Genomic DNA, 16,791 nt, shown 5'->3' with positions numbered 1-16,791 from the left:
TGATTATATGAGGAAGGGATACATACACATAGACTGACTATGGATACTGCGAATACAGTGAAGGAGGGATGATTCAGCTTGTATTAGAAGACTTTATAAAAATATAATTCTGGAAAGGATAATAGAAATTAAATTGTGATGCACTAAAGGAAGGAAAACACATTTATAAAATCTGATTTCTAAGCTGAATAAACTGTATTTTTTGCTATGTTGCATAACACGTGAGCAGCATCTTTCCATCACACCAAACACATCTTTTCAGACTGCTAAAAGCTGTTGTAGCATCATCTTTCTCAGCTGTTTGGAAGCAGGAGCTCCCCTTCCCTACACATGCACACACATGCTTGTACACCTGCTGCCTTCTAAGGAAAAACTGCTTCTGCATTGACATATCGGCCAGGATAAGGGTTTTTCGTACATGTATCTGTAAGAAAATAGAAAGATCTGCTTGCTTTTATTTTCTTAACAGGTTAATCACAGCTCCAGATAGTCAGGGCTACAAATCTATGTTGTTTGGGGTTTTTTTCCAGAGATCTCTTTTTGAGTGTGTTTGAAAAGTCTTTCAGGGGGTTATGCAAGCCAGGCACAGAACAGTGTTCAGGCAATTCGATGAAATTCAATGACATCTCGGTGTAAATAACTTTTCATAAAGCAAGCACAGAATCAGTTGTCCTAAGCATCTGTACCAGTTACCTTCAAGGAAGGACTGCCTTGTCCAGAACTGCATATGACCTCAGGAAAAAGAAAACATACAGCTTATATCTGCAGGGGCCTCAGCTTTCTCAGTTTTCTTCCCATATTTTAAATATCTACTGAAAAAGGTACCTTACATGGACCTTGCATGAATACATGGCTAAAAGAAGACACAGATTTCCCTGGCATTTAGAATGGTGGTATATATGTAGGGTAATATTTTTAAAGTCTGTTGGCTTAAGCCTTATTACTGTGAGACCTTGCAATGGTTCAGCAGGAAGGGTAGAGGAAATACCACAGCTTTAAACCAGAGGTAATGAAATAAAGTAAATGTACTGCTATTAGCAAAGCTCACTAGCCATGAGCAAATGGATCATTTCTCCCTCTATTTTGATTTTGATAGAGAGAGAGATAAAATTGACTAAGAAGTGAGTATTCACAAAGCAGTCAAAGGTTTGGAAACTAAAATGAAAAGAAAGTATTTTACAAAACAAAATAATCAGGTTACCTTTAAACAACCATTGCAGAATTAAGAAAAAATGGTGATTAAGGGATTCATGAATCTTGATCGTTCTGATTAGTGTAGCTAGTCAGTGTCAAGTCCTTCCACAATCCTGGAAGATAAATAAGGCATCAGGTTGGCTTCAGACTTTTCACTGACGGTGCCAGTGAAGGCTTCCCCGGTCAGCGCCCACATGCACAAAAATAGCTGTATTTGGAAAGATGGGACCAGAAATAGAGAGTGCCCAGTCTCCTGCTGTTCCCAAATCTTACTCTTACTAATGGACCCGTACTTCACTATGCATTCTTGCCCTTTCCAAGTCCAGCATGTTTGATTAATCTTGCCACTTATTAGTTACTACCATTTTATCTCACAGAACAGGATAATCCCCATCATAATTAGCTACTCCAGTGTCTTGCCCTAAATGATCCCCTGCAGTGTTTTATCATCATTAATTGGCAAAATGCTTTAGATCTTCCTGAGAAGAAAAGGAAACTGATGCACAGAGTCTCAATCTGTCAGCAGAAGGCCAGCCAGGGCAATCTTCTGCTCTGTGTGATAGGGCCCTGAAGCATTTTTCCTGCGAGCCTGACAGTCAGTATGGAGAGGAGGCTTTTGTACATATTTGCCTTTTTTTTCCAGAGCCTGTTTGGTCAGTAATACCAAGTTTAAGAAAATACAGCTATTAAAACATGTTCCATCAAAGAAAAATGAAATTCTTATCTTTCCTAGAATACCTGGAATGCAATTATTTTATTAGTAGCTTCTGTAATTACAGCAGAAGAGCTCTTCACTGCTATAAACAAGGAATAATTATCACAACTTGACTCTCCAGTAAGTAAAATAGCTAAGGGGCTGGGCATGTGGTACTTTCACAGGTAGGGGGATGCCAGAAGTGTTAACTGTGGTGCTGCCAACACTGCCAAGCTGTATTTGCAAACAGAGGGGCCCAGGGCTGAGCCGTAAAGCCTCTTGCCAGGGTTGGAGATGGTGTGACACTGCTCACGAAGACCCCAGGGACAGCACAGTCATTTCTATGTATCCCAGCCCCACTCGCGGTTCTCTCCCCCGCAAACCAAAAAACGCCACACAAACCCCAGACAAGTATCTTTAGGATCAGGAGCACGTGGGAGATGGCTTTAAGTACAGTTGGCGTATGCAACTGGGCCTTGCTATGCAATACATGGTATTTCTGCTTAGTCTAATTTGCTCCACGAGTTGGTTCATCATGGTGTGAGTGATCCCCTGAGCAGACACAAATGAGGTTTAGCTTGTGAAGATGCTGTCCGTCTGTTCAGGCAGGCCGTGATATCAGACCCACTGAGGAGGAGGATCACAGGTGAATGGGAAGAGCAAAACCTGTTTGCCAACTGGTAGCGAGTGATCACAAAGAGTGATTGGCGTTAGCAAAAACGCTCTTCTTTTTTCTGCCAGTGAGATGCCACTGATAATTTGTCATTTGGCAAAGCTAATAACTGATAATAAGGGATGTCAAGATTTGAGGCAAACCGAGTGAAGATGAAATACCCGGGGGAGGACACGAGTTTTTGCCCTCGTATTATCTTAAGAGGATCCTCTCACTTGCTGACATCCTTGTGTGTTCCCTTTGAGATGACACTCTCTGAGCCACGTCCTGTGATTCGGTCTGGCGCTCTGTCTATCAGTTAAACCCCCAGCCTGCAGCATGAACCTAATGTGTTCTAAAACTTGTGGTGGGAACCCAAACAAAAGAATGAACACATGTAAGCCTCTCCAAGGTTACGTACTGCTGAAAACGCTTCCAGGATGGCAAATGAAATATGAGATGCATATCCTGTATGCATCCTATACGCATATGAAAAAAGCTTTTCTTCTTAGCTTTTCCTATAGAGAATTAGTAAAATGATAAACAATTTCATGAATGAACACTCAGCTGCTCTAAGCAGCAACTTGAATTGGTGTAGGATGCTGGAAAACTTGTTTCTGAGGAGCAGGAGCTCACACACAGGCAGCAGTGCCCTGGAGCTTGTCTTTTGTCTCCAAACCCATCTTCCAGAGTTGTGGGGGAACGTGTGCCAGCTCTTCTGGCTGTGATTCAAGCCCACACAATGGTAACATGTTGTTGTACACCTCTCAATCAACAGGCCCAATATATCTCTCAGTGACAGAGGAATAAACATAAAGGCATCTATAATTTATGGGAGATTTGACATGAGATACCATCAGATAGTGCAATCCTGTTATATTAATATTTATCAGGAGTAAAATCCTGGCTCTGCTGAAGTCAAGTGGGGGTTTTGTCACTGACTTCAGTGGAGTCATGACTTAATCCTCATGAACCTTGTCCTGCCAAATCATCAGTGAAATTTACCCAGTGTAGAAAGCCAGTACTAGATGTAGACACCAGCCCAATTTTTAAAAGAACTATGAAACTGGGGTTTGAGCTCTTTTCAAAACTCCTTTTGAAGAGAACAGTAGTTCTTATGAAGAGCACTTGCAGATCAGGCAGCTGGTCAGAGATTTCTGGAGGAAATGTCACTAAACACCTTGAAAGAAGTAAATTATTTCCTACCTTAAAATGCATGAAAAGGCTATGTTAATGTCTGGAGGAAATTAAGAAATCTTTTAAAAACAACTCACCCAAATAAATTAGTAGAGGGGGGTTTACTTGCGGGGGGGGGGGGGGGGAACAAAACCACAAACCCCAAAACCACTTTATAAGACATTTAAAGTGGCAGAAAAAGCTTTTTTTCTCTCAATATATCCATATTTCGATCTTTCCATAGTGTTAGCACTTAATGAAAGTGTCACTAACGTATTTTCTTTACTTAAAATTACACTACAAGTCTTGATACTTGCCACAAGAAAACTATTTGACAAAGCTGATGCCTTTTTTTTAATTGAATTTGAACAAATTTCTTTCAGAGAGAAGAGAAGCCCTCTCCCTCTTCTGAAAGTATTTTAAGTACAGGGTCTTCCTGTAGGAAAAATAAATATTCTTCTGGTGAAGAATGAGTTCTTTTGTCTACCATAAGCCTGAACTAGAGAAAAATCTTTCTAGCTGAAACACGGGCAGCTACAGCATTCTGGTGCCTGCCATAAAAATGTTCAGATTTATGGGAAAGGAACAGAAATTCAAGTCATGCTTTTCTATGCAAGTTTATGGCTTAACTGGGGCATATGTAATAGGAACGGCTCAAGTCTTGGGAGAAAAGATTCTTCAGTGATGAAGAATGAGCCTGTGGTTCAAGTGCTGGGAATTACACACTGTGGGTTTGTACCCTGGCTCTGCCTGTGTGTTCTTGGAGAAGGTTCTCATCCACGTTGGGCTTTAGATCATCTTCTGTGAAATGGGAATAATGACTATTCTTCTCTGCATCCTTTCCTCTGTTTAATCTAATTATTTCCCAATCCATGCACGTAATTTACTTCATGCATACCCACATTTACATCCGCAATTCAAATTCACAATCCTACTTGCTTCACTCCTCTAATTTAAAGAGTGGTCTGGGGAGAAACTGTGACACTTTCTGTCTATTGACAGAGTCACAGACATGACTAAAGACTTCATATCTTAATTTTTTTTTTCCTTAACAAATCCATTTTGACGAAACCTGCATGAAGAGATCTGGTTGTATCCCATTATATTTCACTCCTGTTGGTTTTTGTTTAGTGCATACATATCATAAACTCTTAATGAGAGCTTTTACTTATTATTTAATGTGATAACTATTCCCATAGTTCTGCCCTTTGCCAGGGTGGAAGATTGCGCTTGGCAGCCTTACAGAGGGTGGGGGCAGAAGTACAGGGGCAGCTCTTTTCTGTCCTCTCGGAGAGCATTTCTGAGAGGGTTTAGTGAGGAGCAGCCATCATTCCTACTTGCTGCCAGGGAGGACCAGGGAGCCTTTTCTGACCCTCCTTTCAGCATTGGAAACTTGTCTCTTACCTCTTACCCAGGTCATCTCCTTCATAAGTTTGGCATTAAAATAATTTTCACTCTGCTGGAAAGGCAGTATTTGGTGGGCTGGCAGGGCATTTCAAGTGCTTTTTTAGCCACAACCCCAGGCAGGCTCTTTAAGTGAGTCTGTGTTAAACAAAGGCCTTACCAGCGATGTGGACTTCCAAAGAGCATAACTGCCCTTCCAGGGATATGACCAGACTTTCCGAAACCAAGCCAGCATCTGCAACCAACGGACAAGAGAGGGTTTTTGCTGAAAGGCTGGGCTACCCCGATGGTGACTACCCAAACTGAGAGCTTCCCTCATGCCAGAGCCCACATCAGCAGGAGCGGCAGGGGCCGGTGTGAGCGAGCTGCCCGGAGTCACTGGAGCTCCTCAAAACAGAGAAGCACCATGTTTGATGACAACGAGCATTAAAGGTCCAGCCCCAGCCATAGGTACTTTGCTGAATGCATAGCTTTAAGATCTTGCTTCGAAGCCGTAACACACTTCAACTTTTTATTTCATCTGCTTGTAAGATGACTGGGACGTAAATTTATATTTTGGGTATCAATGTTTTGGCTTTTCAAGTCGCTCTTAAAGATTTCCTATTCCATTCTCCTAAAGTATTTACAGACAGCTTTTGGGCAGATCGTTACAAGTCCAGTCTGCCAAAAGAGTGGCTTATCTGTGAAGACAGAGAGAAAGGGGGCAGATGTTTTTGAGAGGGCAGTAGTAGGGGGATATATTGGAGGCATTTAAAAATGAAAGAAAGAAAACAACCTAATCCCTGCCTCTTTTCAACCACCCTTAAGCCCAGAGAAAAGTTGATAAAAAGGTAAAATTTCACTTGAATAAAATCCCAGATTCAATCAGGATTGTACCTTTCAGTGGTTTAAACAGCAGTCTGATTTAATTTTTCTGTTATAATGTTTCAACTTCAAGGAGTTTTTGCTGCGTATTCTTTTTTAGAATAATTGAATAATAATAACTCTTCTTACACTTAGTAATATTTGGATTCAGGGTGGAATTTTCACAACTTTTAAGAACCAGGGAAAATATTATTTTGTTTTCATGTGCAAGTGGTACAATAGCATGTGATCCTTAACATGCATATGGAAGGCAACAGCTCTCCAGAAGAGACCTGCCACATTTCATATCATGCTTTAAACTGCATACAGTATAGGATGAGGCATTGTGCCTTGCCCTGCTTTTTGAAACATTTTTTAATGGCAAGTTCTTTTTGTCCTTTTTAGTCATGAGATACACAGAAAAGGCCAAGGGATTAATCTGAACCTAGCTCTTTGACATCTTAGACTGTTCTGCTGAGCATTCAGCCCTCTCTTTAGTCTACAAGTCTGACTCTTTCCAGTGGAATTTATAAACAGCCATAACGTTGGTCAAAAGATTTATTCTTCCAGTTCATTTCTCTCTAAGTGGACAGACATGAACTCTAGCAATGGTACCTTGTATGGCATACAACCCTCTCTCCAAATGAATATTTATCATTGATGATTAATAAGAAATGGCATCTCATAGCCTGAAATAGCCATTATACATTATAAGGATGATCTTATTGAATGACCCGTCAGGAACTTGTATAATGCAACTAGACTGAAAACATATTAATTGTGCAAGGATGCCATATGGTGAGAACAGGCTGCTCAACAATTGGAGCAAGCTGAGGAACCTTTGGGAAAAGTTGCAAATTGTAATTTGGTTTGAAGCAAATTTGCTGAAATCTGTGCATCTATATAGCATACCAAAGGCTTTCCTTAGACGTCTAGTCTTGTACCCTGAGCCTGCTGAATGGCTAAAATACATGTGAAAGCTGCTAAAGTGCCTTTAAAGATTTTAGCACTGCTTCTGCTTTACTGTCCTGCCTTTGGTGTTTTTAAAGATCCTCCCCCTTTCTTGATTGCTCTGCCTATATGTTTGCTAAATGCAAAGTAAACCGGCTTAGAACATAGAGAAACCAAGCACTGATGGTGCTGAGGGGATTATTCCAAACCACTTCTCCACTTTCGCCCACAGACGATTCAATCTTTTTGCTGTGAGTCATGTGCTGCCTCCTTTGTCTGGAAAGTAGAAAGTGAAGGCTTCAGTAGTGATATTCAGAAAAGATAATTTGAGACTAGAGGAGTATTTAAGACACATGAAAGTTATGCTGCCTGATGGGACCACTGAGAAGTGCTGGGGAAGCGGGGCTGCTTGCTGGTTTGACAAGGTCCTACATGTTATATCACAGTGTGTCTTAATACAGAGGGTCACAGTCTCAACCAGATCTTGAGGAGCTTGTGAAGTCCCAGCTGTTACACCCCTTGTGCTCCTGTCGTGGCTGGCTGTAGCCAGGATAACTGCCCGAAGATTTTTCTTCCGACTCTCTGTGTACTCATTTTCCTTCTGAGCAGTAACTTGGAAAGAGAGCAGACTGGTTTTAACTGGCGTTGCAAGATGAAAATAAAAACAGATGAAATGCTTGAAGCAAACTGGCCCATTTATAAAATTCAATGCTTTCAACTCTTTCTAATCTTTAGACACAGATTCTTAAAAATTAATAGCTTATTTTTGTAACAGATGCATGGTCAAATGTATTCATTTTTGGCATAACTCTGCTGTTGTGGAAATCAGTAGTAAAAACTCCTGTTGACTTCATCTGGACCAGAGGTAGAGCAGTACTAAATACTTGTGGAAAAATTGTCTGGAAACTATTGTTAATGAAAAATAGATGAAAGCAGAGAAGTTTGAGTACACATCTTTATTATAAGAAGTTTATTAGCTTTGCTGCACCATCAACTAGAGAAAATAGGAAAAAAAATAATTCACTGCTTTGAAGAGATAACATATTTGTGATCTTGACTCCTCAGTTGGCTTTGTGGTATGTGTTTCCAACCACAAAATCTCAGTGCAGAATTTTGGACAAGGCTGACAAGTTGGATATGACCTTCGGTCTTAGAAAAATCCAAGCAGTAAAATTTGTGGGATGGGAGTGAACCTACTGCTGAATCCTTGCAGCTCGTAGGAGATTCTTATTGGACACCAGTGCCCAGGGCAAAAGAGGTCTGAAGCAGTGGGCAGCTGAAGCACAATTCCTGTGTGCCAACACATCGCCGCAAAGTCATGCAGTTTAACACTGAAATAGCATGAAACAAAACAGTTGCTAAGCAGAAATATTTCACTTTAGGCCAAATCAGTCTAAAGAAAAATACTTTATTCCAACTACATAGCACTGGATAAAATCAGCAAAGCTAAAATACACTTTTTCTGTGAGGAAATAATCTGGTAGAAAATTTCTGACCTGCCCTCTCTCTCGTGTCAGTATTCCTACCCTATATAAAACCTGTTCTTAATATGTTAGGATACTGAGAACTCACAGGAAAAATTTGTAACCACGTGGGAGGGGCCTTTGAAATGTTTTAAAATTCAGCTCTGTGCTTTGAAGAAGTTCTTTGCCTCACACCTCTTGCCCAGCAGCAGTTGTGTTAGAGCAAGGCAGTTCCCCCAGCTCTGGTTTCGCAGTGTGCAGGAGGTGACTCTGGCAATCCTCACGGCAGGCGAGGATACACGGCCACTGGAGCACATTTTCTTCCAGTATGAGAGAGATGGCACCACTCCCGGGTTTACCCTGTTTTTCCATAGGCCATTGTTTGTTAAGTAAACATAGGAAACAGGATGTGAAAGCTTAGATCCATCTGACTCCATACAGGTTGGCTAAGTCTTAACCTTTATGTGACATGTTTTTACAAGTTTCTGAAAAACGTCTTAGTTTACAGTGCAAGAAAAAGAAAAATAAGGTAAATACCGTGAAATAGGTAACTGGAGGTGGACTTTGTTTCTAATTAACATGCAAGAAGGGGAAGCAGGAGATTAAGAGGTCTGAACAGATTTCTGCTTTATCACTCGCATTGGTAGAAGTAATCAAATGGGAAAATTGTGCAAGATTTGGAGGATGGTCCTGTCTTCAGTGCAGTCGCTGGTGGTTTTATCACCCATTTCTTTGAATAAGATTCCTGGCCCTTAGCCCTTTCAGTTTTGTTGTATGGAAGCTTAGACCTGCTTTTAATCATTTAATTATCCTTTTCTGAATTAGCTTTAATGTTCTTCCTATTTATTTGTCCTAAAGAAACTACAACTGTTCTTTCAAGTGCTTAAGTGCTGTCTGGATGGGTGGTCTTATTCTTCTTAAAAGACAAAAGTGTTGAAAAAAACCATCAAGTCCTGACATTAATTAGCTATGTATGGCTTCTTATTAAATGTCAGACTGTCATTTAGTCTAGCCTATATAGCTTAAAAAACTTTAGTTTGGGTTATAATGTAGACCCTGATTATATGGGACTTACCTTGTCCTTTCTGAAATTATTTCTTTCTGTAGACAACTGGATGAAAGACTTTTGGCTGTAATTTCTAGGCCTTTTTTCACTATTTTTTTCCATTTGTTTAAGTAAAAGAAGCCAAATAATCCTAGGCAGAAAACCAAATTACTGAAAAGATCGTGGCTTACTGCATAGGCCTTCAGTGAGCCAAGGAGATATTCTGTTTCAAAAGGCTATAATTAGTAACTAATTAGATACAATCAACAAATAATTCAACATAAACATAAACTTTTGATGTTCAGAATATTGAGCATGAAAATGTAAGGGTGAGACTCTGGTGCCATCAATGGCAATCCAGAATGCATTAAAACTAGTGGAAATAGTTCAGCTTCATACTTGAGCAAAATCAGTATTATACCAAAAGACCCCATTGCAAATACATAAACTGGACTAATTTGGAACAGTATCAAGTCACTTTTTTTTTTCTTAGATCTTAAAATGACTTAAAGGTTCCAGTGAGAGATCACTGTGCTATGCAATTTCTTTATGCATAAGGAAATGACAGTCCTTTCCCATAAACATTAGATTTTAAATATATATACACACACAAATATTTTAAATCTTTTAAACTATTTTTTAATTTTGTACTTAAATTAAGCAGATGCATTCGTTAAGTAAATCAGAATGTGAAAAAGCTTCATAATCGCCTACTAGAACATGCAGGAACTGCCTGCTTTGTGAAATGACACGTGGAAAAGAAAGAGGGCTACAGTCCAGCTCCAAAGCTGGGCTTAAGGACTGAGATGGGACTGTGACAGCTTCTAGGGAAGCAATTCAGCTGCCTAAACACAGAAGTCTAGTGCAGGTTAAGATGTACCTCCCCCCTCCCCCAAAAAAAGAACCCACCCCCAAGCCCCCCAAAGCAGACATTTCATTTGAAAAGGAGAGATGGATGTGCCCCTTACCCTTTCCCTCCTTCAGGAGAAAAGAGAAGGGTTAGCTCACACCCCCAAGGCGTGGAGGAGCAGTTCAGCTCCTCAGCAGGGCACACTAATTCCAAGACCTGCAGAATTAGTAGCCGACTGGAGATCCCAGTGCAGATATATTTTGTGCTGGTTTTCCAGGGGTCTATGCAGGTGCCTGCCAGAATTCTTAATGCTGGCACCAAGGCATAACAGAAGGTCCTATCTACATCCTTCTTGTATAAGTATTTGTATATATTTCCTGTTCCAAACCTATCTTGATTGATCTGGTTCACCTTGTAAAAGCCCCGCCTTTACGTTAGCCATAGGTGAAATAAAACTGGATCTTACAGTCCTTCGGTTACTTGGCTCGCCCCCAGGCTTGGAGCTTGTTCTGAGTATTTCAGGAGCAATCTGTTTGTTCTTCACCTAAGAAACTCTAAGATGCATTGCCTGGCAGCCTTCGGCGTCCGGGCCAAGCCCATACCACCTTCTACTCATTTATGTAGGACTGAGACATACATATGGTGGTTGAACCAAAGCATTGCCTTTCGGCTGAGCTGGGATAACTGACTTTGCGTGCTTTTTGATCAATGACAAGTACAAAGCAAACACATTAACCCGCATCTCAGTGTCTAGAAGGCTAAAAGCTCAGACACAGGTGCAGACTTCTGTCAGTAGTAAATCATTAAGCTGGGATATAATATTAATAAAGATTTAAAAAATAAAGCATTTACTGAAAGCAAGAAACAGGGGCTGATTCATAAAAGTAATGACAGTAACAAAAACATCTCTATTTTTTTAGATGTGATTTTGCTGGGTAAAAAACTGGCAGGATGGCCGAGTCCAAAGAGTTGTGGTGAATGGAGTTAAATCCAGTTGGCAGCCAGTCACAAGTGGTGTTCCCCAGGGCTCAGTACTGGGGCCAGTTCTGTTCAATATCTTTATCAATGATCTGGATGCAGGGATCGAGTGCACCCTCAGTAAGTTGGCAGATGACACCAAGTATGGTGGGAATGCTGATCTGTTTGAGGGATCCCTCTTCAGGGGGATCTGGACAGGCTGGATCGATGGGCCGAGGCCAATTGTGTGTGCCTAGTAGTTTCCTCATCAAAGAGGACTCAATGGGAATCTCTTTTTAAATGCAAGCTTGTCTTTCACCCCCCAACAAAAAAAAAAAAAAGTACCCAAACAAAACTTCCAGATGTACAAAAGTATGTTTTTTCAACATGACAGGGTTGGTTTTGCTGTGCCAAATTTTGATATGGTCTTTTATTTTAAATGACCTTTAAATAATATTTTGTGACATTTTTGAATGTATTTATTCAAGTATAAAAAATAAATGTGGATGGAGAAATGTCGTGGTTAATTAAGTAAGTTAGGCATGATAGTGGGATAATGCACAGTTTCTTATGCATTTTGATTGAACTTTAACCTACTAACTAAATCCATCTTAAATAACCACTAATAAAACAAAAGTTTGCTGCCATAATCATGTGTTTTTATCCCATTCTTTACCCCATGCCTCCTCTCTTTGTCAATTTGTACTGTAAGCTAAGCTGTTGAGGGCTAGCTACTTTGCAGGGTTTTTCCAGTGCCTAGCATTACCAGCCTTCATTCTGACTTGCTGCTTGGATGTCATTTTAATGCACAGGATTAATAATGTGTGGCTATGAGAAAAGTGCCTCCCGAACAAATTTTGCTATATTTAGATTTATTGTCATTCTGTTTAGGTACTTATATATGTCTTGCATTATTGCTAACTTAACAGTAATAAAGGGATGAATTCCACCTTTGTGTTCTTCATTAATGTTAACCTGATAACATGACTTTTTCAGGCATGAAAGTAAGATCATACAAACCGAGTCTTTCACAGCAAGCAGCTATGCCATAGATAACTTAGATTTTCCATTCATGTTAACATCATCTGTGCTAGCAAAAGCATGGCAGGTATTATTAGCTTCTGGTATTTTTTTGTGGAAAAATTATGAAAGCATAAATTCCAATTTCATCTTCAGGGGAAAAATGTGCATAACAAAAATCAAAGCAAGCTGTCTGTGGTTGATGCTAAATGCAGCTCTGCATAGCTGGGATGCTAAATGAATGCTCAGGGAGGGGTTCTGGATATTGCCTTTCATAAGATATATGACCTGTGGGAACTTTGCTTCTTTTCTCCTTACCGTATAGAAGAAGAAAGCCTCTTATAGTTATTCCTAACGACCACAGCCCCTTGACTTCCATTCAAGCCATAGGATGCTGTATTTTTCCATCTTTAACTTCTATGTGGTAAAGTAGGGGAATTATGCCTTCTTTCCCCCTCCCTATTTTCTTCTATCATCTACCTTCCAGACCTAATCCCAGTTTGGACTGCAGGGGATGCCCAGAAGGACGTCCAGCTCTACCACTCAGGAGGCAATGTGGCAGAGCTTAGTGATCTGGTTCTCCCTGCCAGAGAATCCCATGGAGTTTTCACTTAGAATAGAAAAGGTTGATGGTTTCACTTAGAAAAAATAATATCTAAAAGTGAGGAGAAAGGCAAGAACAGACATTGCTTTGAGTACTTAAGCCCTCACTACTTCTTGTTTTGCTTAGGAGATTAAAAACTGTTTACAGTTTCTTGCAAATTAAGAACAGCTGCTTATAAGCATAAGGGTCTGTCCTGGTCTTAACCCCCCCTCTACAAGTTATTTAAAAGGCAACAATGAATTCTCACATAGTTTGATGACCATTGTTCTTATACACTGTATTTCTATTATAGTACATACTCTTGCTTCCTTTGAGATTTGACCTTGCAAAGCATTTATACAGATGAACACAAGTATGTCATTTATTATTAAAACTTCCTATGGTTAAGACTCAGGCCTTTGGGATATCTGTGCTTTTGTGTACTAAAAAGGCAAAAGTGACAGCTTTAGTTTTGCCTGAAGAATCCAACAAAATAACACTGGTTCTTTCATGGGGCTCCAAGGTATTCTTGCAAAAGTGCATCATTCTTTTGTGAATAGTTATAATCTCATATATTTTTTCCTTTCTGAAATCATTGCCACGTTTCACCACATGAATCTTTTATAACTTGTTTTTGCCCATTCTAGTTCTGGGAGCAAGGAGAGGAATCTCTCTGGTGGTACTGCCTGTGTGTGGTCTGGAGCATGTAGCCGTACGTCTGAGCTCTTTGTGAAGAACAAAAGGTCTGCAAGTAAATATTGTTGATGATAGTATTGCAACATAGATCCACTATGGCCATGCATCTGCAAAATGAGATTCTTCCTGTGACCTGCTGGAAATTGCATTCCACCAGAAGACCAGCTGACACGGTCATTTTTATAAACCAGAAGGTCTCACGTCTTGTGTAGGTGTACCTCGAGTGTTGGCAGATGGGTTCTTTAAGCCTCTGCTGTCTGCTTTTTATCTTTTGCACTGGAATGAATTTAACCTCAGCTGAAGACACAGCAGGAGAGGACTTATTATCATGTGTATTACAGTACAGGCAACAGCCAAAATTGCTATCACCTGGGCTCCAAGAAAACCTTTATTATTGCACAGATATGGTGGTGGCTTTCTGCAGGTGGCCAGATGTCCCCCCTTGCTTCTCCAGCACACACTACACGTATCTAAGAACAAAGTAGAAAGGAAGGAAAGAGAAAAGCTTATATTCTCTTTCTTTGGGTTGTTCTCTTCCTGCGCCCTTTGGTTGTGTTTACCATTCTTCCCCCGGGGTGCTGTATCATCCTTTACATAGTTGCCCCCAAATGACTAATGTATCGTTCAATCCTACTATGTTTACATACCTTCTGTACCGATGTGCCAAAAATCTTTTCTGATTCTAAAGCTGCCAAGAGAGAAGAGCACAGTGAATGTTAAAGGCTCTTTAGAGTATTTTGTAGGACAGGTACTAAGATGAAAAAATCATCAGTAGTATATTACTTTTCCAGTGGGGAAAAATCCAGGTGTTGGCATGCTCTAATAGAAGTATATTTTGTCTACAGGACATTCACCTTCTGCTTTTTGGTTCAGTGGTTTGGGGTGGGGGTAAGTGGAATGCTCAGCCAAACTACACCATAAACAATCTCTACATAGTGAACAATGCCCAGTGTATCTTATGATGACTTAACTAATGTTCATAGTCTAACTGCATGTCTCATGCTTATATTTTATGGAGAACAAAACTCTGTCCTTTTATGGCCAGACCTGGTGTGGGAGAACTGGATTATGCTATCCTTACAAAGACAAGGGTTATTCTGTGGGGAGGCAATACTCCATATATCCCATCTTTCTAGTACTCCCTGCAAGAGCATTTTGTGCAACCTGCAATAGGAAATAACGTGGGAGAGATGGACCTCCTCTCTGTAGGTCAGCCTCTGCCTCCAGGCAGGAATACCTGGGTCTTGCTTCTGGCAGATGTTGATCAGATGTGTTTCTAAACACTTCCAGTTGCCTCCCTTTCCCTGACAACCTAGTTCAGTCCAGAGTATCCTTATCAGTAGAAAATTTGTCCTAATGACTGACATCAATTTATACTGCTGCTGCTTAGACTCATTTATTCCTTGTCGTCGTCCACTAGGGACATGCAAAATACATTATCTTCCTCCTTTGCCAGCAGCTGTATATGTGTTTAAAAATGCGTGTTACCCTCCAACTGTAAACTGCACCCATAGGAAACAGCAGAAGCTAGGGGTTTGCAGCCACCGAAGGCATGTAACCATGTGAACCAGATTCCTCTTCACACCCCTGAACAGTACGCTAGCTAGCATCCTCTTCTCTTTGGTGTGTTCACAGAAGCTTTAGTTCATAAGTATATACACTAATGTTTACACACACTAATGGTAGGAGGACTGAGGTCTTAAGGAATAAGAAACTAGCAAAAAAGAAACCCTTTGAACCTCCTTGCCCTCATCCCCTCGCCACCTCACTTAGGCCACACAGATTTAAAAACTACTTTCAGATCCGTAAGGGTGCATCCTAATGGCTTTGCAAGAATAACTAATTCTTGTTTTTACAGAGTATTTTTATCATTTGGAATTTTCAAAGTGTTGTGGAAACACTGATTAATTCAACTTAATTGTATTTACTGTGTGAAACATACTGCAACGTTATGCCAACTTCACAAAACAGGAAATGAGACTAGGTGGGTTCAACACAAAATTGGGGATGACTAAACTAGACATCTTAACAAGTGGTCCAAATTTCAGAAGGTCTAAGCCCTCCTTAGTGGTACAAGTTTTACAAGTATCTACTTATGACCACTAATAAAACTGAATTGGCCAACTATTGAAAAGGAAACAGAATACTTAAATGCTTTTTTCTCATTTTTCGCAATTAATCTTTTTGTTCACTATAATTGTTTTATTACTTTCCAAACACATTTTCAGAAGATATTGTGAGATGCAGCAAGGCTATTTTCTGCAGACTTAGTGGCTTTATTATCTTCTTTAATTCTTTTTACTTTGTCTAAATACAGGCATGCAGGAAAAACGTAGTCTGTATTAACCATTGGAATGAACATAAGTCTTAGGTGGTTGACCCCAATCTATCTTTGATGACAACTGAACAAAGAAATACAAACTCACTTCCATATGTTGCTTACTATTTGCACTCAACCAGATATCTAAACATTCTGAGAATCTGGTCATTCAGCATTGCAGGGAAACTTCAATGAGCTTTTGGGGGACCAAGGGATGCAGGATGTGACCCCCTAATGTGAAGCTTGCCAGACTAAAATTAGATGCATTAAGGAATTTGTGTGAACACTTGCAATTAACTCTATTTCTTCTCGGATCGCAGTGGCATTCAACAAAATTAGTCTCTATGTCTCAGACCAGCTGGGGAAAAAAAACCTTAAAATCTTTCAAAGTCTTAATTATTTCTTTGGTTTAGATCTAGACACAGTGTGGCTGCAAAACCTTAGTCTGCCTATAATCAATGATTTTTAATTGGTGTTTTTACCCTTAAAATTTTAAGACAATAAAGTATTCCGTTAGAAGAAAAATCTTTCACAAAGTCTTGCTGTGTGAGGACAGATGGTTACATTTTAAATTAAAAGCTTAATAAAAGTAGGTAATTTTCTTTGGAATTTTGATTTGGGAGCTACAGTTCTGACTTTGGACTTTTTTTAGTTCAGCATTTTAACTTCTTACTTGTGGAGAGACTTTTCGCTTTCATTGACTTTCCCATTGGGGATTAAAAAATCAAAACTGAAGACAGTATTTGTTTCTGCTGAAAAAAACCCATACTTTGAGACCCCACCCTCCCCCAAGATGTATATATAAAAATGTGGCTTTTTTTTTTTTCTTTCATGGAGATTTTCGTGCATGGTAGGGTTTGGGGTTTTTATTTGGAATTCAGGCAAATTTAGAAATAATGGATAGCCTGCATGAGATAGAAACCTCATTATTCACATAACCTGA

This window comes from Buteo buteo, chromosome 20, assembly GCF_964188355.1.
Source record: "Buteo buteo chromosome 20, bButBut1.hap1.1, whole genome shotgun sequence".
Taxonomy (NCBI): domain Eukaryota; kingdom Metazoa; phylum Chordata; class Aves; order Accipitriformes; family Accipitridae; genus Buteo; species Buteo buteo.
This window is presented reverse-complemented; position numbering follows the sequence as displayed.